The following is a 22,622-nucleotide window of genomic DNA, read 5'->3' as shown; positions in this document are numbered from 1 at the left end:
CAGGCTGAGATACATGGCCTCCTTTCTCAAAAGGCCAAAAGAAAGCCAGAGATAGTTGTAAAGACATACTGTAGAACTAGGAGGGACAGTGAAGGTGCTGGGGGCCTTGGGGGCCATTGCCATGTGGTACAGAAGGTAATGGTGCAAACAGCCGCCAACCGACGTGTTAAAAAATGGTCACATTTAGCTAGTTTTTGTTAGTTTCTTAGAATCTCAGTTGAGCATGGCAGCACACATCTTTGATCTCAACATTCACGAGGCAGAGGCAGGGGGATCTCTGTGAATTCCTAGTCTACCTGTGGTGGTCAACATAGGAAATTGAAGGAGAACACTGAGACCCCATCTCAGGAAATAAAGATAATAAAGCTGGAAGTCGGACACAGGTCAGTGTGTATGTGAGAGGGGTGTGTTTGTGTGTGTGTGAGAGAGAGACACAGAGAGAGAGAGATCTGAAAAGATCTAAAATATAATTTAAGGATCCTCTCTAAAAAATTAAATTAAAAAATTTCACTAAATGCAAAATGTACTAGAGGGACCAGGTGAATAGGTCCTGAGCTCGTCTAACCATCAACTCCCTCTTTAAACATTTCAGTTGTGTGTGTTGTGTACATGCATGTGCGAGTGTGTATGTGTAGAGGCCAGAGGATGATGACCTTCAGTGTCTCCCTCTCTCCTCGCCCAGGATAAGATCTCCTTTTGATCCAGAGCAGAAACTTGCTGGCTCATCTGACCAGCAAGTTCGGGGAAACTGGTATCTCTGCTCCCAACATTTACATTACAGACTCACAGTCATGCCTGGCCTCTCACACGGGTGGTAGTGATTCCAGCCCAAGTCCTCCCAAAACAATGGCTTTTATCCCTTGAGCATCCTGGACTTAAATTCTCTGTGTAGCTGAGGGTGAGCCTGAACTCTTGGTCCTTCTGCCTATACCTCCCAGGCACTGGGATTGTCAGTCTGTACTACCATGCCTAGATCTCTGTTGATTTCTGAGTACAAACATATTTTTCTTTTACCATTTAGGAACCCACGGATGTAAATGTAACTTTGGTTTACCTGATGTAATTGTCATGTGGGGGGCTCACCGCCTCCCTCTGCTAACCTAGGCCTATTCCTGGAAGCTTCTGGCTTCCCTACAGTCTAACCTTGTCCTGGAATCTTTTCAGCCTCTGAGACTTCCTGCTGAATAACCTCACCCTTTCTAGTTCCCTCTGAGCTCTGGCTGGCTGCTTCAACTCGGATGTCTCTCTCCGCTAACTGATTCAATCGACTCCTCTCAGTTTCTACTTGACCTCATGTTAACTCTGTCCAACTGTTCTGGTCTTCTGGCCCCTTTTCATTCTCTGGCTCCTTCTGTCTTCACCTGTGTCTATCTCGTTCTCTCTCTGCAACTTGTATCTCTATAACTGTCCTAGAAAAACTGCCTTCTTCTCCTCCTCCTCCTCCTCTTCCTCTCCGACCCCCTACTCATTGCTCTCTTAAGTAGCTTCCCTTTCCTCTCTCTTTTCATGAGGTGGGCATGAAAATCTTTTTGATTTATCACTTTGTCTGCCACTCAATTATACATCACTTTCAAACATGGGTGCTTCCTTCTACAAACTAACTTTACATCCATTGTTTGGGATTAAAGGTGTGCGCTAAGGGTGTGTCTGTATTCCAGCCTGAGGGACTAAGGTATGTGCCAAGGCTGAGCCACACAACTCGTTACAGGTATTTCAGTAAATACACAATCTTGGTGTTCACAGTGTGCTCACACATCCTGCAACACAGGCAAAAGTGGGAAACCCTCTGTTTGGACAAACAGGTACAAAGGAGTCATCTCACATAATCTGTAACAAAGTTGCTTTTGATTTTTTTTCTTACACACAAAGAGAGGTAATATTACCAGATATAAAGGGGAAAACCCTCAATTTTCTTTTAAAATGTTCTTTTTTCATATTTAAAAATTATATTTACATAGAAACATTCATAATTTTTTGTTTTGCAATTACACAGTGGTATTCAGTTAACAGGACAAGAATTATATTTGTATAATCTGAATCAGAGACAACAGAAGATGAAAAAAACAAAACAAACAAAAACCAAATTAAAATAAAAAAAAGAAACAGAAAAACAACCAAACTACTGTCCCCATATATAACTAATCTGTGCTGTGCACCAACAAGAACCTGTCTTAAATTTCCATGCCAATTTACAACCCCCAGACTGTGCCAGGCAAGGTTAGTGGCTACTGAAAATACCACCAGGACAGGGCTCTCTAAAGACACATTCGGTAGTGTGTTAACTATACAAAAATAAAAAAAATAAAAAAAGACACTGTACAGTTTAAAAACAAATCTTACACAGCCTTACATTTCAATTTTTTTTCTTTAAAAGGGGTAAATTGTGTACAGGGGGGTTAAATGCTTTATAGACAAGAAAAAAACTGCGCTAGAACCAACTTATTCATCATCTTCATCTTCCTTGTCTTCCTCCTCTTCCTCATCCTCTTCATCCTCATCTTCCTCTTCCTCCTTCTTGCTCTTTTCAATCTTGACCACCCCCTTTTTATGCTACAACAGGTTTTAGTAGGACTGACAATACTCAACAGGCTGACCTCTACCAACTTAATCCAAGCAGTTAAATTCCTTGTTTTGTTCTTGCTTAGGGTTGTGTTTGATTATTTGGAGAGATAACGGTCCCTACCCCTCAGAAGAATGTCTGCAGGGTGTAGGCAAAGGCTGTGCTTTCAGGTCCATAGGTTGCCTGCACGAAGGTGGAAGAACTGTGGGGCTACAAAGATGACCTGCTGGAGAGCACAAGAGCAGTGAAAATGTGCTCTTAAACTTGAGTGGGTGAGCAGGAGAACTATGTGTGCATACATAAGCATTGTTGTTCATATGTTTGTGTGTGTGCATATTTGTGAATGTGTGTATGTGTACACGTGTGCCTATGAACACGTTTGTGTGTGTGTGCACGTATCCATACGTTTGTGTGTGTTTGTGTGTGCCTATGTGTGTGCAGGTAAACATTTTCGTGTGTGCATGTACATGTGTGCATGTGTGTATGTGCACCTGTGTGCACAACACCCCAGCACAGGTATGGAGGTGAGAGGACAGCTTTATGGAGTGGGTTTTGTCCTTTCTCCATTGTGTGAGTTGCAGAGATGAAGCAGAACATGGCAAGCACTTTGTTTAACGAGCCATCCTCCAACCTTTATAGCTTTGAAGACTTTCTCCTATGTGATGGAGCAACTGCATGAGTAGAGCTTTAGGATCGGAGCCCCTTGGCGCCCTTCCCACCTTCGCCATTAACCACTGTGATTTTGGTTCTCAGGGTTGCCCTTATCTGGGATTTGGGAGGGTTGGACCAGTTCCCTGGGGTGTCGTCCTGTGTCCTCCAGGTAAGTCAGCTATCCATTGTGTTGTAACAGTGTCCCCAGAGCAGCTAGCAGCTTGCGGTTCTATGTCTCCTGGAGCTTAAGAGATTTGTACTCCCAACATCTTCCTTAGAGTCAGGAACCTCTTCTTTACCATCTGCTGTCATTTGTGCTTAACTGCTAACCAAAAATGGCAGCTGTTTTCATCTGCCTGTTGCTTGTTATCTGGCTTTATGTGTGTGCTCTGAATGCCAGGAAAGCCAAAGGTAGAAGGTGACATGTGTGGGGAGCAGAGCACATTCCTGAAGAGTAGCGCACTTGGAACAGCGATTAGGCCACTTATATAGGTCTTGTCTGTCTGTCTATCTATATAACTATCTATTTTGAGGCAGAGTTTCATCTAGGCTGCTCTTGGAGGGAGAAGGGGCTTTTTTTGAGCAAGACCTTTGTGTATCCCTGACTGTTTTGTGACTCAATATATAGATCAGTTTGACTTTGAACCCAGAGCAGCTACTACCTGCGCTTCCTTAATGCCAGGGTCACAGGCATGAGCTGCCACATCTGACTTGATGGCCTTTATGCAATGCTGAGGATTGAACTCAGGGCTTCATGCATGCTAGACTAGGGCTCTACCGACTGAGCCACACTCTCAGCTCCACTAACTTTCCATTTTAGGGTTTATAACTGCATCCCAGTGATTTCATCTCTCTGGAGCTGACACAATGTTCCAATCCCAAGCTGTCTCTCCTGCCAGTGTGACCCACCACCCATACTCATGCAGTGACAGAACAGTGTAGGAAGCTCCACTAGTATGGACCTTGGCCCGTCTCTGATCATTTTCTTTGCAAGGTGACGCAGACTTTACCCTGATGAGGTCACTCAGCTCTCTAAGGAGCAGAGCCTTTAAAGGGAAGGCAGCCAGTGGGTCTCTGCTGTAGGGATGGGGGATAGACCATTTCCAGTGGGCTGGACTTGAATAGGAGGTGAGGAAGTCAAGAAATGAACATCAGAGTTCTAAAGGAAAGCAGTTCCTGTCAGTTAGGAGCCAGAAGGACCTGGGAATAACTTACCTGGGCGACGCAAAGATCCTGGTCAGGAAAAGTGGCTGTGCTCACACATGGGCCCTGGTCAGGTTTCTCCCTGGAACCACCTGAATAAGATAGAAAACCAGCTCTGACTGCTCTGGGACGGTGACAGGCTGCAGGGTCATGAGACCAGTTCTGATCTAAGCGGCTCTGATCAAGTTCACAGAGACAGTGCAGTGGGCTAAAGGCACTGCCTTTGGTCGTCCCTTAGTTCCTGCCAGCCAGAATCCCTCCGTCTGGTCTTCCTTCCGATAGGTGCTGCACCCCAGACCCCCGGGAGCAGGAGAGATGAAGGAGGCCCCTAGATCTGAACCAGCAGTGCCATCCCTTCCACAAGCTCTCAAGTGTTCTCTGTCCCGAGGGAGCATGAGGGCTACTCACAGTAATCAAGGCTGTTCTCAGCCCTGTGCTTGCTTCAGTCATAGGATGGCACTAACCCCACAGTTCCGACCTCACAGCTCAGAGAGGTCGCCATGGAGACACTAGATTGCAATTGTGACCTCCTTCATGTGGGCAGTGTGCCACTGATGGCCATTTGAGTCTGCCCATCCCTCAGCTGCAGGGCTCTGAATTGGATAATACAGGGCAAGTCCACATGAATGGTACAGGGACAGGAAGTGAGACACATGCCACCAAGTTTATCTTTGAACCACATGAGCAGTCTCTTTACCGGTGGCTCTCAATTCTCATTCACTACTCAGTACCAAGCAAAACCAGTCTCACAGACATGTATACATTTCTGTGGTAGGAACAGGAAACTCCTTATTAAATTGGGTCCCGACATTTGGGTTGGTAATAAAATTCTTATAGGACATACGTGTGTCATCTCTGTTCTACGTTTTCCTCAGTGCCCACTTGGCTGCCCTTCCTGCACTGTTACCCCAAAATAACTCTGAAATTAAACAACATGCTATAGCTTTTAAAAACTGTTTTTTAGGAGGGCTGGAGAGATGGCTCAGAAGTTAAGAGCACTGACTGCTCTTCCAGAGGTCCTGAGTTCAATTCCCAGCAACCACATGGTGGCTCACAACCTGTATGACTCTTTCTGGTGCCCTCTTCTGGTGTGTCCGCAGACAACAACAGTGTGCTTACATACATGAAATAAATAAATACATCTTTAAAACAAAACTGTTTAAGAAGACTTGTGTACAGTCTTTTCTGTGGGCTGTTTTCTCGTGGTAAGGAGAGACTGAAGCACACGCCCACAGAAAGGGCCTCTTCAGAAAGCTCCTCGGTGCCCACGCCCAGTTTCGTCCGCTTCCTTATCTGGAGTTTATCATAATCTTTTGGTTCCTAGGCAGGCGTCCTGAGGGCATTTCCCCTCAAGGATCCTATAGGGAGTTTAAAACCAGGTTTTCTGTTCTCAGAGAGATGGTCTCATGTAACTAAGGCTGGCCTTGAACTCTTAGTCATAGAGATAATATGGGACTTTTGGTCTTTCTGCCTTGACCTCAGAAGAGCTGGAACTACAGGCTTGTGTGACCTTACCCATCTCAAAACGGGTAGATTTTTCCGAACTGTATGGAGAATGCTATTTTTAGGAGCAAAGTTCTCAGGAGTCCCTCCTGACTCTGTGAAGGGTTGCTTGGCTTTGGCCAGAGGAGCTCGGTCAAGCCTTGATCATCCCCAGCCTACACCATGACTGAATTGAGAGGAGCATGTATGGGTGCTTCCTCAGCAGGCACAAGGGTGGGAGGACTGTGAACAGCCAACGTCGTGGGTAAAGGTAGCCTACAATGTCAGGGTCAGAGAAGCCTGGGGAGGGTGCTTTGAACTATGACCTGCTGTGCCTGTTGCTCACCCCATTTTAATCGGGAGCCGTGAGTATATCATGCATAACGTGTGTGTGTGTGTGTGTGTGTGTGTGTGTGTGTGTGTGTGCGCGCACAGAAAGCCCAAAAGTCAGAGTCAGGTGTCTTCCCCTAGCACCATCTGACCCTTTGAGACAAAACATGCCCCCCACCCCAGCCTCAGGTATTTGAATCCTTGTCCCAGTGGATTTCAACTGTTGAATGGTGTTTGGGTGGGCATGGAGGATGTAGTGGGTTGGCCTGAAGCTCCTTGTATTCTAATGTTAATTCTGGTTCCACAAGAGAGGTTGTCCCAGACCAGCAGACCATCACTTACTCCAGTGATGGCAAGTGAGCCTTCTCAGCATTTAACTGGTCAATAAGAGGCTAGAGCCTGTGATTGGGCAGTGGAGGGGAAAGGTGGGACTGGAGGCTTGAGAGAGGGTTGCAGGGGGAGAGGGAGAGGGAGGAAGGAGACTGGTGTGGAACTAGCCTCACAGGAGCCAGGACTGGTAACACAAGTCTTGTATCCCAGTACTCAGGAGGCAGAGGCCAGCAGATCCTGAGTTCAAGGCCAACCTGGCCTACAAAGCAAGTTCCAGGACAGCTAGGGCTACACAGAGATACCCTGTCTTGAAACACAAAAAGAATGGCTCCTTTGGTCCTCAGTCAGTGGAATAATTTGAGAAAGACAAGGAACAGGAGTGGCCTTTGTGGAGGTGTGTTGCTGGGGGTGGGCTCTGAAGTTTCAGAAGCTCATGCCAAGTCCAGTCTTACTCTCTTTGTTTAAAACTTACAGATAAGACGGTCTTTCAGCTAATGCTCCAGCACGGTGCCTGCTAGCCACTTGGCTTCCCATCTTGACGTTCATGGGACTGTAAACCGCTAATTAAATGCTTTTCTTTATAAGTTTCATTGGTCTCGGTGTCCTCTCACATCAATAGAACAGTAACTAAGACAAGGTCCTTTAGCTGCCCCTGAAGCAGCCTGACCTTCTCAGACTCTCGGTCCACAGCGTTCCATCTACCCACGGGTACACGGGTACCCCATCTTCTCCGACTCAAGGACCTCTGAGTTACATCTATCCACTCACGCGTGGGTATCCATTTGCTTCCCTCCTACCATGACTGGTTTTATTTTAGGGAATGTTGAGAATGTGGATTTAAAAAATAACTCAAAAGATAGTTCTGTAATGTTCGAATTTAAATGAAGTCACATAATAGCTCATTACAGAGCTGAAGGGAGAGGCCATGAAGCCAGCCCCTCTCTCCAATCTGCACCCTTCCTGAGCCTGCCCCCGTGGAGAACCTGCGTGGGACTCTTCTTTGGGTGCATGGCTTCTTCCTGCCTCCTGGATTTGATGAAGCCACTCAGCTAGTGTGGAAGGCAGACCACCACCTCATGTAATTCTCATAGAAGCTGGCTCTGTTCTTAGTTTACTTAGTTTGGAATTGTATATATTGAGAGTCTCATACAAGCACACCATGGTCTTACTTGCTCTTGAGACATCTCACAGTGTAAGCTGTCCTGAGCACACCATCTAATCCCGCTCAAGCTTCCCAAGTGCTGGGATTATAGACTTGACCCCCCCCACCCTTGGCTGGGATTTATTTCCAGCAGCAGTTCCAAATGCAACAGGAAATTAAGCACGCCCACGTCCATGGGCTTCCCCTGGTGGCTTGTGGCACTGACATGAAGAGCAGCAGCTCTTCAGATTTTTGTCCTTTAGAGGACCTGCCTGCAGTGACAGTCATCGGTTTTCACTGTCCTTTGACTCCAATATTCATGTCTCCCGAGGGATGGGGACCTTTTGTCTCACTATGTCCTCGACTTCCATGTGTGAAGCTCAGACTTGTAGGACTGGAGAGATGGTCGATTCTTTCGTTCAAGTGCCTGCCTTGCAAGCACAAGGTCCCAAGTTCAATCCCCAGCACCTCCATGAAAAAAGAAAGAGCTGGGTGTGATAGCATGCACTTTGACATTCCCAGTGCTTAGGGTGGAAGGCGGGTAGATCTTCCAGCTTCTCTGAACAGCTTTGTGAATTCCAGTCTAGTGGGAGTCATTTTGTCTCAAAAAGAAGAGGAAGAGCTCCTGAGGACAATTAGAGTTGGCTTCTTTCACAAGCACACAATTGCCCCACCCCACACATATGCCTACACACCATTGAACTTTCAGTAGAGAAGTCCTTTTAAAGCATGGTTCTATTGAACCACCAGGGACCAAAGGCTTCTGGTTCATAGCATTAACACTCATTAAGTTCACTTAACAAAGGGTCAGATCTGAAGCAGCCAGAGATGAATAATTTAATCTGCCACCCAACTTTTCAAAAGAGACTTTTGTGGGCAAAGATCTGAACAGACAGTCCTCTAAAGAGCATGTACAGTTAGCCAGTATGTGGATGGAAGGTGTTGAGCGTTAGTCATCAGGGAAATGCAAATCAAAGCTGTAATGAGATGTCACTTCAGCCCCCCCCCCCCCCCAAATGTCTAGAGTGTGGAAAGTTAGAATCCACTTACATTGTTCGGATGTAAAGAAAAAAAAAAAAAAAAAAAAAAAAAAAGTGCTGTGGCAGTATGGGAAATAATCCAGGAGTTAGTTTTAGGAAACAGGCTGGAGAGATGGCTCAGCTGTTAAGAACACTGACTGTTCTTCCACAGGTCCTGAGTTCAAATCCTAGAAACCACGTGGTGGCTCATGGCTCATAACCATCTGTAATTAGATCTGATGCCCTCTTCTGGTGTGTCTGAAGATAGCTAGTGTGTGTGTGTGTGTGTGTGTGTGTGTGTGTGTGTGTATCATAAATCTTTTTAAAAAAAAAAACAAAGGCCAACAAGATAGTTTCTCATCTATGTCTATATTCATATATCTGTGTCTATATCTATGAAACCATCTATATATGGTTTCACTCTATAGCCTAGGATGGCCTCAAACTCACTATGTAGCCCAGCCTAGTTTCAAACTCATAGAGGTCACTTTGCTCTCACAGTGTTGGGAATTTAGATAAGAGCTATGACACCCATCTAAAAAGTGACCATTTCTGATAGATGCCATCATGCTGGAGTAACCCTAGAAACAGAGTGTCAGGGGACAGAAGAAGCCACAAAGGCACTGAGTCTATTTATACAAAATAACCAGGAAAGACAAGTCTATAGGGGGAAGGTAGATTGCAGATGTGTAGAGGTTAGGGGAGAATGGGAGATGAAAACTTAGAACAAGTTTTCTTAAATAAATAGCATGATTGCTTTTATGACTGCACAACTTCGAACATACTAAAAACCATTGAATTGGGAACTTTAAATGGCTAAACTGTATGGTATATTATTATGTCTCAAAAAGAAAGAAAGAAAGAGCTTAATTGTAGAGCTCTTCTCTTAAATGCATAGGGTTAGGTTCTTTTTCCAACAGAACACACACACACACACACACACACAAACATGCACGTGCAAAGTAGAACAAGAGATTTGGGAAACTTTCTGATCTCAAATCATAATTTTATCAAATCAAAGTGAGCCTTTGGTACAACTGTCCCAATGCCATAAGCCATTTCTCATAGGATCATTGTTTTGTGCTGTGTGGTGGCTTAAATAAGAACAGCCCTGTGTGGTCCCCAGTTGATGGGACTGTTAGGAAAGCATTAGATGTGACCTTGTCTGCGGGAAGGTATGTCACTGGGATTCGACTTTGAGGTTTCTAAAGCCCACACCATTCCCAGCCAGTGCTCTCTTTGCCTCATGCTCATGGATCAGGATGTAAGCCCCCAGCTGTGGCTCTAGCGCCATGCCTGCCTGATGCCATGCTCTCTGCCATGGCACAGCCTTTGAAAACTGTTAAGCTCCATTAAATGCTTCCTTCTATAAGGTGCCGGCATAGGTGCTGGGAACTGGATCCTCTGCAACAATGTATCCAGCGCCTGGGATACAGAGGCCATGCCTTCAAGGAAAGAAAACAGTAACAAGTGCTACTAACTGTTGAGCCATTTCTCCAGCCCCAAGACAGTCAAGGTTTGTACCTCAGTGAACGCAACCTCAGGCAGGTCCTGCAGTGGTTAAGCATGGGGAGCTGTGAGAGGTTGGAGAAGTCACGTGATTCTTCCATATAACATGGACATCACGTAACATGCTATCCTCTCTCTAAGACATGTTCCTGTGGACTGATTAAATGGTTGTAATTGTAATGCAAAACTTAAATTATGGCAATATTGGCTACACTGTTCAAAATCAAGAATTAGATGATCATGGTAGCTCACATCTATAATCCCAGTACTTGGGAGACCAGAGGTTCAGTTTAAGGCCATCCTCAGAGGCCACGCCTTCAAAGAAAGAAAAGAAAAACAACAATAACAACAATAAACCCACTAAAAGTGTCCACAACCCTGTAATTTAATATTTTTTTTTCCTTCTTGAGTCCCTTCCCCCTCGTTTTTACCCCTTGAGACATAATGGGTGGGGCAGAGTGATATCTGAATATGAAAAGATTTAAGGAAGTCATGATTAATGTGAATGAAGCTGGGGGCCTTGCCAACTCAAGGGTATTTAGAACCATCTAGGAGACCCAGCTTTGTGCATACGTGAAGAGTAACCAGAAAGATTGAACCCAGGAGGAAGTGCCTGCTCCCACTCGGAATGTGGAATTTGGTGACACAACCCACGGGCTGGACTTGCTAAAAAGAAAAGGGAGCACTCACCTCTCCACTTGCAGACCACGGATGTACTGTGAGCAGCTGCCTCGTGCTCCTGGTCAGCATGCTTTCCCACAGTGATGGACTGCACCCTCAAGCCGTGAACAAAACCAAGCTCTTCCTTTCCTAACTTGCTTTTGCTGCAGTAACGAGGAAATTAAATGAACTAGAAACATCTTAAAAAAACAATAAAATGTTTACCTTTCAAGTTTGGTATTATAGAAACCGGAGAGATGGCTCAGCAGTAAGAAGGCTTACAGTTCTTGCAAAAGTCCCAAGATTCACTCAAGGTATCTCAGAACCATCTGCAACCCCAGCTAGAGAATCCAGAACCCTCTGTCCTTCATGGGCAGCAGGAACGTACTGGTGTATGTACATTCAGGCAAACTCATACATGTTAGAATAAAAATGTTAAAAAAAAAAAAACCCTGTTGAACACACTTTATTTGACCCTTCATTACTTCTGCATTGATTTCTCTGTTAAAGTATGTTATTGGTCTGCTTGGATCTCAGAAACCAGAGGTCAAGGAATTGTGTTTAATCTGCCCCATAGGATACCTCAGTGCCCCTGGCAATGCTGTGAACCTGGTGTTTACTCAGTAAGGCCTGAGGCTATTTGTTGCCCTGGTAACCGAGGAGGTTAAACTGATAAATGGAAATAGGACAGTGAAAACAGTGAGGGACAGACCGAACTTCCTGAGAACAGCAACACCACCTCGGAGCCTCTTGAGCAACAAGTGAAGTCCATAGCATTGACTACACAAAGAACACACAAGGCTCAGAGTACTGAAGGTGGGAACCATGACACCTCTGCGGAGTGGTGGATAAAAGGGGGTAGCTGCCTGCTCCCGGGGCGGTGCCACCTTGGTCGAGCTTGGTATGGAAATTCTTTATCTAGGACTTTGTCCAGAGTCTGCTGTCATTCCTCTAGAGGATCTGCCTTATCCACTTACAGCACTCCGGAGGTTGAGGCAGGAGGATCTCTGAGTTTGAGGTCATCCTGATCTACAGAGAAAGTTCCAGAACAACCAGAGTTACACAGAGAGACCCTATCTCAAAACAAACAAATATACAAACAAGACTTTATAGTACTATTTTATTTATTTATTATTTTTTTTATTTGTGTGTGTGTGTGTGTGTGTGTGTGTGTGTGTGTGTGTATTAATATACCAGTGGTGTGTGTATGGATGTTAGAAAACAACTTTCAAAAGTTGTTGGTTGTTTTCCTGCCATATACATTCCAGAAATCAAACTCAGGTTATCAGGCTTAGCAGCAAGTTCCTTTGCCTCTAACTATCATATCTGCTCCTTCATTGTGTGTGTGTGTGTATGTGTGTTCCACAAAGGGTTCCTCTGTGTATCTTGGGCTGTCCTGGAACTTGCACTGTAGACCAGGCTGGCCCCAGACTCAGAGATCCTCCTGCCTCTGCGTCCCTAGTGCTGGGACTAAAGGTGTGCGCACCACGCCCCAGCTGAAAATGGAAGATTTTTACTTGCTTATCTTGTTAATTATTTCAATGCAGAGGTATTTCCATATTACTAAAAGTTTTTCTAGAAAAATGACTGTGTTGGTGCTTTCTTTGTAATACACATATGATGTAAAATTCACAACTTTTCTTTTTCATTGTTGGTTCTTTTTAAAGGTTTAATTAATTCCTTGAGTACTTTATGCATTTCCACAGTGTCTTTTGATCACGTGCATTCTTCTCCCTCCTCCCCCTCCATCTTCCCTCTTTTTTGTCCTGGTTATGGAACCTAGAGCCTTGCACGGGATAGACTCTCTACCCCCGGGCTGTACCCTCCCCTCACTAACCTTTTCTTTTGAGAAAGGGTGTCAGGATTGCTTCTCAGCCTGTATGTATGAACAAAACAGAGAGTCCTGCCAAGGACCTCAGTTCAGGCACTGCCTACCTAGCTCAGGATTTGAACTCATGACCCTCCTGTTTCACCTCCCAAGTGGTAGAGAGCCAAGGCCTGTACCCCCAGTCTGGCAGAATTTACCATCTTAAGTCGTGTTAAGGGTAACTTAGTGGCATTGAGTATGTGTGTCATTTTCTTGAGATAGGATTTCCCGTGGAACCGGAGGGTCACAGTTTTGGCAAGCCTGGTGGGTCAGTAAGGTCTCAAGACCTGCCTGTGCGCAGAGCCTAGTGCTGAGGTCACAGGTGCCTGCCACCCAATTGGTTCTGTGGGTCCCCAGAACCAATTGTCCTGTAGGGAAGTCTGAGTTCAGGTCCGCCAGCTCCTACAGCAAGTGCCCCTGCACTCTGAGTGACCTCCCTACCCACCATCAATCTACCTTCTACTGTCTCCATGAATTTGACTCTTAAAAGTAACAGGGTTTCTCTGTGTATCCCTGACTGTCCTGGAACTCGCTCTGTAGATGCAGCTGGCCTTGAACTTGGCTATCCACCTGCCTCTGTCTTATGAGTGCTGGGATTAAGGGTGTGCACTTGATTAAAAAAAAGCATTCTTAACTATATTTGACTTATGTGCACTCTGCCAAGTTCCAAGGTAAACAATTAGCTGCAGTCCACCAGACATAGGACTGTTTGTTCAGGACTGACATGAACTCATCTCAAGAATGATCAGACTTTGACAATGGAAAGTCAGCTCGTACACTATCAAAGGTAATGAGCAGGAATGTTCCCTATGCAAATGACTCTCACCCACTGCCAGGCTGCTCTGCTCACCCTGGACAGCAAGGCTTGCTGTCCTTGGGCTAGAGGTGACTCCCGATGGGTGCTGGGGACTAATGAGTCAACTTTGAATTCAAGTATTAAAGACATGTTTTTTAGGAGAAACTTTACAGAAATCTTAAAACATGCTAAGTCGCCAGACTGTTAACTGTATTAAAAATGCAAGGACACCCGTTCTGTGCATCTCCGCATCATCCTCGACAGCTCTGGCTCGGAGGTGCATTTCTTGGAGCCCGTCTGCTCACTGAGAGAAAGGCAGAGCAAAGAGGCTGCTAGCTCATCCTGCCTGAGCTTAATATCCATGGAGAAGTGGCTCAGGGACATGGGCTGGTTGCTGTCATCTTCTAGAAGGACCTGATGTCCACTGAAGGGCAGGAGCACATATGTCCTCTGTCCCCCACACAGGCTTGGCCTGCCTCGTAGGACAGGCAGGCTCCTGCGTCCATGAAGCAGCGCTGGGTTCCAGGGTACAGGCTGTTTTCTTTATTGCTGAAGGCTCCTCACTCACAGGCTGGGAGCAGCTCTTCCTACCCTCAGATGAAGTCTTTTCTCTTGAAAAACCTACACCCGGTTTTTACTTACACAATAAGCTCACATATGGTGTCCTTTAATAATTTTATGAATTTCAGGAGGAAACACATGCCTAGCAACGATCCTGTGCAGATTGATTGATGTAAAAGGGACAATCTTGCATGGTGGGAAGAAATCTGTGTTAGACGAAGACGGATTAAGTCATTTTTACATTTTCACACACCGTAAAAACCGCATCTGCTTTATGAGACATCGGCATTTAAGATATACACAATATAGGGCGACGAAATGACTGCTCTTCTGGAAGACTCGAGTTCAATTCCCCAGCTCCCACATGGCAGCTCACAATCATCTGTAACTCCAGTTCCAAGGGACCCAGTGCCCCTTTTGGACTTTGCAGACACCAGGCACTCACAGGGTGTACTGACATATATGCAGGCAGAGCACTTACACACACTGTGGGGGAAAAGATGGCACAGTATTAACAGAGTCCCCCGGTCTTCTCAATAGAAATGGGTCTGAGCGGGAGTGAACAGCAAACACATCTCTGCTTCAGTAAACGAGGGGCGAATCCAGTGCAAAGCTGCAGGCCGCTGGGAGCGGTCAAGGGCAGTGCTGATGAGCATGAGCTGGGGCCTCAGTGGAGCTCTGAGAGCAAATTTCTCACATGTCAGCAAAGTAAAACCAGCCGTTCCTGATTCAGAACAAAGGGAACACAGAGAACCCCTGTGTTCTCTCAGAGCAATTTGCCAGTGAGGAAAAGCTGAACTGGGGAGAGAGAAATGTATTATAGGCATCACCAGATCTGAAGTGTGTGTGTGTGTGTGTGTGTGTGTGTGTGTGTGTGTGTGTGTGTGTAGGCAAACACGATAATAAATAGGAAAAAAAAACACAACTAAAAAAGCCCAGGGTTTACTAACAGGACACATAGTTTCTAAGGTTTTAACTGTGAACCTCTAGAAATCTCCCATAATGTTATTATGTATTACCAATGTAACATAAAATGCATAATGCTACATAGTAGGTAAAGAACTGAAGGACTGGGGATGGTCCTCAGTGGTAGAGTCCTTGCTTGCCTTGCATGTATGAGACCCTAGATTTAATATCCAGGCTTGGAAAGAATGGGGATGGGGGATAAGGAGACAGAGAGGTTCAACAATAAATAGCTATAAATTTAGTAATTTAAAGCTTCTTAGATAATCACATAATAAATAATCATTGTTGTGATTATATAAAGATTGCAGGATGAGGAATTAGGAAAACTAGATAGAAAAATAATTCTCATCAGAAAAAAGTTTCTCCTATTTAGCATGGTGGTACCCTAACCTTCACCCAACACTCAGGGGGCTGAGGCAGGAGGATGACTCGAGCCCAAGTTTCAGGCTAGCCAAGTCTCTATTGCAAAATTCCATTATAAACTAACAAATGGAGATACCACAAAGCTAGTGGCAAGTGGGCTGTATCACTGGAAGCTCTAAAGGGACTAAACAATCCTCAGTCAATAAAGTACCCCCTGCCAAGTGAGCTTGGGACCTGAGTTCTGATCCCGGCACCCGTGTAGAAATCTGTGCAGATGGAGTCACAACCCCAACACTAGAGAACCTGGGAGAGAAAAGATGGTGCTCTGGAGCCTCTTGGACAGTCGGCCCTTCCCTAGGAGATCGACTGTAAGTCAAATGAACCCTCCCTTCAGTGCTTTCTACAGAGAAGACATCGACCTGAGAGAAAGAAAATAATTGCATTATCTATACCATGGAATTTTCCCTCAGGTTGATGGGCACTAGACTAACTTCAAGTTTGCTTTTTAGAGAATTAAAGGTGTGTGTGTGTGTGTGTGTGTGTGTGTGTGTGTGTGTGTGTGTGTGGAGGTGGTGGTGCACTGGAGAGATGGCTCAGTGGTTAAGAGCTCTGACTGTTCTTCCAAAGGGGCCGGGGGTTCACTTCCCAGCAACCACACAGTAGCTCAAAGGTGTCTGTACTTCCAGCTCAAGGGGATCTGCCACCCTCACACAGATAAACATGCAGGAAAACACAAATGCACATAAAAATTTTAGGGGGGGGGCTGGAGAGATAGCTCAGTGGTTAGGAGCACTGTGCTCTTCTGGTGTGTCTGAAGAGAGCTACAGTGTACTCACAAACATTAAAAAAATAAATGTGAGAGATAGAGATAGATAGATAGATAGATAGAGAGAGAGAGAGAGAGAGAGAGAGAGAGAGGTTACCTTGACCATTTTTACATGTCCTTTTGTGGCTGTTTCTTTTCTTTTTTTAAAAAATTATTTGTTATATATAAGTACACTGTAGCTGTCTTCAGACACAGCAGAAGAGGGCATCAGATCTCATTACAGATTGTTGTGAGCCAGTGTATTGTTGCTGGGATTTGAACTCAGGACCTCTGGAAGAGCAGTCAGTGCTCTTAACCCTTGAGCCATTTCTCCAGCCCTGTGGCTATGCCTCTATTGGGAAAAATTTCTTAAATTCTAAACAGTCAGGGTAAGAAGTAAGTGGCATTATTTATAAGCTCAGAAATATCACTAGATCATGGTAGAACTGCAGGTTTATTTCTTCTTTTTAAAACGATGAGCTAGGTGGCACGGTTGTAATCTCAGCTCTTCAGGAGGCTGAGGCAGAAGGACCACAAGTTCAAGGCCAGACTGGGCTATATCGTGAGATCCAGGGCAGCCTGGGCAACTTAATGAGACCTTGTCTCGAAACACAAAGAAAATAAGACAACTGAGAACATTGGTCGAGGGTAAAGTGCTTTGCCTGACGTGTGTAGTAGGATCCCTGCTTCAGGACCCAGTACCCAGGAAAAATAATGACCGAGAGAGAGAGAGAGTGTGACTAACGAGTTCCAGTGTGAGCCCCAGCTGCCCAGCGCCACTCAGGAGCAGGCCACCTTGTGATGATCCCTTAACTTCCCTCATAACTGGCTTCACACACAGCTTAAAAGTCACACCAACTTCATGAGGTTTTCCCCAACGGGGTGAAATAAAGCACACACAGGAGCTAACAATATCAGTTAAATGACCGTGAAGCCTCGTGGAGCAAGAGCCCAGCAGATGCAGTATTTCTACCCTGCCTCACAGGGCAGAAGCAGTTTGTCCTAACTCAGGAGCGGGATTCAGACCCAGGTCTGCCATGTCAGCTCTGCCCCACAAGATGGCTTGCTTTTTGTCTTTCATGGAGTATATGACTTAATCTGTACAGCATCCCGACTGGATGTTTTCTGATAATATAAAAACAACAAAGCAGTTCTGAAGGAAAACCGAGTAGCCAGCCAGGAAAGAAAGTGGCCCATGATGACATCTCAGGGAAATTTAACTGTGGTTTTGCTTTTGTGTTGTTTAATTTTTAGGCAGAGTCTCACTAGATAACCTCAGTCTATATGGTCTGGGGCGTTGGGGATAAAAGACCAATAGAGAAATGTTCACTGCATTTCATCAAAAGACCTGGCATTTTTGTGACAAGGTCTTACTTATGTATGTAGCCCACACTGGCCTTGGACCACTGATCTCTCTGCCTCTGACACTGGGAAGCTGGGAATTCGGGCATGCTCACCACCCTAGAACAAAAGGGTTGTTTATAAACAGGCAGGTAGAGCGAAGACATACTGGGAAGGCGCAAAGCAGTGTGGGGACTGGAAACAGCAGGAGTGAGCCTACCTTTGGAGCAGCCAGGGTGTGTGTGTGTGTGTGTGTGTGTGTGTGTAAGAGAGAGAGAGGAGAGAGAGAGAGAGAGAGAGAGAGAGAGAGAGAGAGAGAGAGAGAGAGAGAGACCTGTGACCTGTGCAATGCAGAGAAAACCTGTTGGGGGGGTTGCTTAATGGGAATAAGTACCGCCCTTTGGTGGAGAGACTTGAGTCACTTTTGATGACCGGGCACAAAAGGGACAGGGAGACACATTCCCTGGTTGGAGAAGCCTGCTATTAAGTTCTCAGTCCACCCTGTCCAGATGGCTTTCTGAGCTCAGCACAAAATGGAGGACTCCCTTTCTCAGCGGGGCTTCCGTTTCTCTGCTGAACCTCCCTTGGAGAGTGTCTCTGAGGATGAGTCTGCACAGTTTCCTGCAAGTGTAGCATGAGTCAGCACTGAGTCTCAGTCTCTCCTCTCTCTCCCCTTCCTCCCTCTGTCTCTCTCTCCACCCAACCCATATGATAATTAGGTACTGTTTATGACCAATAGACCCTTCCTGCCTATGTGATAGGTACTATGTTTGGACCCATCAACCCTTACCATTCATAGCCCCCAAAGCCCTTATGTACTCTACCCCTGATATAATAAAGTAGAACTGTCTGGGCTGGAGAGATGGCTCAGAGGTTAAGAGCTCTTCCAGAGGTCCTGAGTTCAAATTCCAGCAACCACATGGTGGCTCACAACCATCTGTAATGGGATCCGATGCCCTCTCTGGTGTGTCTGAAGACAGCTACAGTGTATATTATCTATAATAAATATTTTTTAAAAAGTAAAGTAGAGCTGTCTCACAGAAGCTGACTCATACAAGTCCTTCCATCAAAGTCAAGGTGGTCAATGATCCCCAAGGAAAGGGAGACCAACATTCCTTGACCGCTCTCTGTCTGAGTTGTGAAGGAGCTAGGGCTGGGTAAGGAACATAGATCACCATGTCTCTCAGGGTAGTGACAGTGGGTGGGGCTATATGATGCACCCACTTGGCCATTGCACTTTTAAGCCTGTATCTGGTAGACATGGGAAGAGACTTGGAGGTTCAACTACTTCTCAAAACCATAGGTATGCCTGAGATTTAGGTCAGAGTTTTGTGGTGTTGGGGTAGGACTCAGGACTTTATGTGTGCAAGGCAACCGTCCCACCAGCATTGCCAGCCCAGTTTGGTGACTCTTAGTCCTGGTTGACCGTGACTTTCAACAATACGGATGCTGGAGCTCCGTATTCTGAGATCTGCCTATGATTGGTCTGCTTTGAAAAGTTCCCCAGAAGATTCTAGATAGGAAAGCACAATTGTTTGGAAATAAGTGCTCTACGTGGCATGGCGGTCTGAATAAGATTAGCCCTCACAGGCTCGTGAATTTGAATAAGTGGTCAGCAGGGAGTGGCTCTGAGGGTTAACAGAAGAATTAGAGGCGTGGTCTTGCTGGTGAAAGTCTGTCACCATGGGCCACCATGCTCCCCACCATGATGAGAACAGACTAAACCTCTGAAGCTGCTTTCCTTTATAAGAACTGCTTTGGTCATGGTGTCTCTTCACAATAGGACAGCAACTAGGATACTCTCCAGTATCTATGCTGAATTTATTATAATGCAAGCTGTCAGGGGCACATAGCTAGTGACAGGGCAGATGTGATTTGCTACAGGGGAAACCCCTGGCTCTTCTTGGGGTTCTTAGTCTTGTTAATCAAAGAATTTAAAACGGACTCAGGAGGAAACTCACAGATGGTTTTATCAGAGTGTGAGGAACAAGAACAGTGCAGACAGGCTGCAAAGCCTTTTGAGCTAGGCCAGCACGTTTAGCAAAAGAGGTTAGCAAGTGGCCACATAGTGAAAGGGGAGGAGGGGGAAGGGTGGCTTCAGAGAAAGAAAAAAAAATCCCAAAGTTCCCTGTGAACATTCTTGGGCTGTGGCCAGCATCCGACAAAGATAGGAGCACATCTCTGAAGCAGACAGAGCCTCTCTTGTGGAGGGAACACCTTGTCCATGAAGGCCCTCCCTAGCTTAGGAGGTATGATTCAGTCAGATGTCAGGCAGTGAGTTAGAGAAGGCTCACTGCCCTAAGGAATGTCACCTACTTGCTGATACTGGGGGGGGGACCCTGAAAACCTAAATAGGCCCTTTAGCTTTGCTCACTGGTTTGGGGCCCACATAGCTGGTATTAGCTCAGCCCCGCCCGGTCAGCACTTCTGACAGCGTTACATTTTGGACACCAGTCGGCTGCCAACTCCTTGCATTGGCCTGCAGGTGGCCAGTGGGTGACTGGAGCAGAAGGTTTGGTCCCTCCGTATTCCTGCTGTGACTATCTCCACTGCTACTTTGACCTTTGGGTGAAACTCAGCTCAGCTTCGCAGGTAGACACATGAACCATTGGAGAAATGCTTTGTTCAAAGCTATAATCTGGGGTTATCTTGATTTTCAGTGGCCTCGTCTTCCTCTCTTCCTCAAGGCTGAATATACTCACCAGCCACCAGGCCACAAGGCAAGTAACACCCACCCGAGGTTCTGGAAGTGACACCTACTTCTGAAGTTCAGAAACATTCCTGCTTGTTGGCTCACCTCTCCTCTCCTATGGCTGCTATTCTGAAAGCCCAGCTGAAAGGAGTTAGTCTGTGAGCCCAGCCCCCTCCTCTCCAGTCTTTGGTCACTGAATACAGCCTCTTTCCTCCCTAGCACTAACCTCTACACATTGGTTTTCCTATGGGACTATGGGACGTGTTTCTGGTAAGAACCCAGCAGACACTAAGTCTTTTAGCATTTTAACCCTGGACTTCCTGTCTTCTGAAACCATACAAAGCATTTCTTTTTTTTGTTTTGTTTTGTTTTTGTTTTGTTTTTAAGATTTATTTATTTATTATATATAAGTATTCCATAGCTGTCTTCAAACACACCAGAAGAGGCCATCAGATCTCATTACAGATGGTCGTGAGCCACATGCCGTTGCTGCGATTTGAACTCAGGACCTTGGGAAGAGCAATCAGTGCTCTTAACCTCTGAGCACTCTGTCCATCCCCACACAGAGCATTTCTGCTGTTTATGAACTGTCGGGTTGAAGGTGTTGTGTCATAGCACACTGCAGGAGCTAAGAAAGGAGGAAGTGCAGATTCCTTCCGGGAAGCAGGAGAGTGATGGCCGTTCTGGATTGGTTCGTCCTCAGACACTCTCGAAGGGACTCAGGGAGGAGTTAGCCCTCTAGGTGTGGGCTGTTCAGGTGGCCTTGCATCTGTCTGACCTCCCAATGCTAGGGTAAGGAAGTTTCCCAGGAAGACTTACCCAGCAGCAGAAGGTCTCAGGACCACCTTGTCCCCCCTTCCCCATCTCCGCTTCTGCCTCTTTGCCCCTTAACATCATACTTGGTAGCCTCTGCCCTCTGGGTGCTAGGATGACAGATGTCCCTTGACACACCTGGCTTCTCACTTGGTGCCAGAATCCTCACAGAATGTTGTGGAGAGTAGACAACATCTTTTCCCTCCTCGAGGAGTGGGCAGGACTTAGAATCACTGAAGAGAGCAGGTAACTCTTCCTCCCCGAATTTAAAACTGACCTTGGCAGAGACCAGAGGGCCTTAATGGTAGGACTGATGTGGACCAGTTTCCAGGGACGTTCAAGTCAGCACAATGGCATTTGGGAGCTGGAGGACGTGTGGCTGAGGTCACCAAAGGAGTGTGGGCTCAAACCTGTGCATTCAGAGCCTGGGGATGAATTGTGAACCTTGAAAAAAAAAAAAAAACCTCCTGAAAAGGGAGGAACAGATTAGTGGACCCCCCCCCATCTCCATCTCTTCTCTCCAGCATCAGGAACCCCAGGACCTCTCTGTGCTGACTGTGTTCAGTTTGTTTATTTCTTTCTTCTCTCCGAATCTACCAGCGAGACCATTCAGCCTGGGCCTCAGGGCAGAATGAATCAATGACGGAAATGCTTGCATCTATATTTGGGCTCAGATTTCCTTTCTCGGTCTTTCTTTCTTTTCACAGGGATCGATGGGATGAGTCTTAAGGACCATGAATAGATTTCTTCACAGGAAATGACGAAAGCCCCATTGACCACAGCTCTGAGCTGGAGCCCCGTCGCTGTCACTTTGCCAAGTCAGGAGAGGCGCCTCGGCCCCACGAAGGGGTAAACCTTTCAATTTTCTCCTCAGGCCCAAAGCAGAGATGGGATTGTGTCCCTCCGAGGCCACGTTTCCTCACACGGTCCTACAATGCAGAAGAACTGTCCTTGGGTTCCACCCAGCTGCGGCAGCACAGCAGAGCCCTTAGAGGAGAAGTAGCAGGAAAGCACCACTTTCCAAAAAGGATTTACTTCTATTTTATGTGCATGTGTGCGGTGCCCACAGAGGCCAGAGAGAGCGTCAGATCCCCTGGTGACTGAACCCCAGCCCTTTGAAGAACAGTGCTCTTAACTGCTGAGCCACCTCCTTAGCCCCGGGACCGTTTTCTTTTTAATTAAACTAATAATTAATATAAAATATTTTTCTCACGTTAGTTTGTCACAAAGTGAGATGAATAAGTCTCAAGACACTTACCCTACATTCATGCCCCTGTGCGTTAGCCACTGAACTGAGTTTTGCAGATAGCCTTTCAGTTATTCAAAACGTTTTAATTCAATTAATAGATTAATTTGTTGTCGGCAAGGAACAACCAGTCTGTGGTATAGTGCGTCTTGGGTCTTTTTGTTTGTTTGCTTGCTTATTTTTTGAGACTGGGCTTTCCTGTGTAGCCCAGGTTGCCCTGGAATTGGCTCTTTCCTGTGTAGCCCAGGTTGTCCTGGAATTAGCTCTGTATACCAGACTGGCCTTGA

The 22,622-nt window shown here is 46.0% G+C and overlaps 1 long non-coding RNA gene across 1 annotated transcript in view; it reads left to right on the top strand.

The window, feature by feature from the left end:
- LOC308420918 overlaps positions 1–22,228 on the top strand; it is a 29,255-nt gene extending 7,027 nt beyond the window's left edge. The window contains exon 3 of the long non-coding RNA XR_013975042.1: positions 21,797–22,228. This is a non-coding gene — a long non-coding RNA (uncharacterized lncRNA). The remainder of the gene's footprint in view (positions 1–21,796) is intronic.
- Positions 22,229–22,622: the final 394 nt, after the last annotated feature.

This window comes from Micromys minutus, assembly GCF_963924665.1.
Source record: "Micromys minutus genome assembly, chromosome: 5".
Taxonomy (NCBI): Eukaryota; Metazoa; Chordata; class Mammalia; order Rodentia; family Muridae; genus Micromys; species Micromys minutus.
The sequence above is the reverse complement of the archived record's forward strand: the minus strand, read 5'-3'. Positions and strand labels throughout refer to the sequence as shown.